We start from the raw sequence: 2,079 nt of genomic DNA on the forward strand, positions 1-2,079 counted from the left end.
GTTTTCTCAGTGCGATGCTCAGAAAATCGCAGCAGTTCAGAACGAAATATACAATCTAAAGCAAGGAACTCTTTCAGTAAATGAGTACTACACGAGGTGTAGGACACTCTGGGAGGAAATGAACGCTTTGCGACCTCTACCAGTATGCAAATGCGATCCGAAATGTAGCTGCGAGCTTGTTGATGGAATAAGGAAGGATCGAGACATTGATCAAGTCATCCGATTCCTTCAAGGTCTTACTGATGACTATAACAATCTGAAATCAAATGTACTGGTGAGCGATCCTCTTCCTGAAGTATACAAGGTGTTCACCATGGCTGAAAAATTGGAAAGGCAAATCGCCTTAGCCAATCTGGACCTTGGAAAACTTGAAGTAGGTCAAGCCAATGCCGTTGCTGTGCATAATGAACATGAACTGGTTGCAGCCGTAAACTCTTACTCTGGCAGAAACAGTGCTAATCAAAACAAAGGAGCCAAATGCACTCACTGTGGAATGAGTGGGCACACAGTTGACAAGTGTTTCAAAAAACACGGATATCCTCCGGGTTGGATCCCGGGATATAAGACAAGAGGAAAACACATAGCAGGACCGGGACCGACAAACATGGAGTCTACTCTCTCTAGAGCCACTGCCGGTCAGATGGAGAAGTTGATATCGTTGCTTCAAGCTCAGATGGGGCAATCCTCAAACTCTAAAACCACTGCTACTGTCTCACTGGTCCCTAGATTCGAAGAAGAAACTACTGCAGAGGAAGGCAAGTTTCTCTTTAACCTTGTCAACTCTGTTTCATTAAACTCTTCTTCTTGGATCTTAGATTCTGGGGCTACAGATCATATTGTATGTGATCTTGAAAATTTTAGTGAACACTATACTGCACATGGTATGGAAGTAAATCTACCAACAGGGAATTCTATCACTGTTAAACACACAGGAAAGGTCAAATTTGACAAGGACTTATGGCTGGAAGGTGTACTGTATATCCCTTCATTTAAGTTCAATCTAATCTCTGTGAGTAAACTTCTAGAAGGTGCATGCTATCAATTGGTATTCACATCTAAATTCTGTCTGATTCAGGATGCTCATGGGAAGACAGTTGGTATAGCTAAGCAGACAAACGGCTTATATTTGTTGCAGAAGACTTCTAATATTCAAGATGTAGTATGCAAAAGTGTTGTTGCTAATTGTAGTAGTATTGAGATTTGGCACAAAAGACTTGGGCATTTTCCTATGCACAAACTACATTTGTTGAATGAAATAAAGGTTCACAGTAATAAAATCATACCATGTGATGTTTGTCATAAAGCAAAGCATAACAGTAAATGAGTACTACACGAGGTGTAGGACACTCTGGGAGGAAATGAACGCTTTGCGACCTCTACCAGTATGCAAATGCGATCCGAAATGTAGCTGCGAGCTTGTTGATGGAATAAGGAAGGATCGAGACATTGATCAAGTCATCCGATTCCTTCAAGGTCTTACTGATGACTATAACAATCTGAAATCAAATGTACTGGTGAGCGATCCTCTTCCTGAAGTATACAAGGTGTTCACCATGGCTGAAAAATTGGAAAGGCAAATCGCCTTAGCCAATCTGGACCTTGGAAAACTTGAAGTAGGTCAAGCCAATGCCGTTGCTGTGCATAATGAACATGAACTGGTTGCAGCCGTAAACTCTTACTCTGGCAGAAACAGTGCTAATCAAAACAAAGGAGCCAAATGCACTCACTGTGGAATGAGTGGGCACACAGTTGACAAGTGTTTCAAAAAACACGGATATCCTCCGGGTTGGATCCCGGGATATAAGACAAGAGGAAAACACATAGCAGACCGGGACGACAAACATGGAGTCTACTCTCTCTAGAGCCACTGCCGGTCAGATGGAGAAGTTGATATCGTTGCTTCAAGCTCAGATGGGGCAATCCTCAAACTCTAAAACCACTGCTACTGTCTCACTGATCCCTAGATTCGAAGAAGAAACTACTGCAGAGGAAGGCAAGTTCTCTTTAACCTTGTCAACTCTGTTTCATTAAACTCTTCTTCTTGGATCTTAGATTCTGGGCTACAGATCATATTGTATG

This window comes from Ipomoea triloba, chromosome 12 (genome assembly GCF_003576645.1).
Source record: "Ipomoea triloba cultivar NCNSP0323 chromosome 12, ASM357664v1".
Lineage (NCBI taxonomy): Eukaryota > Viridiplantae > Streptophyta > Magnoliopsida > Solanales > Convolvulaceae > Ipomoea > Ipomoea triloba.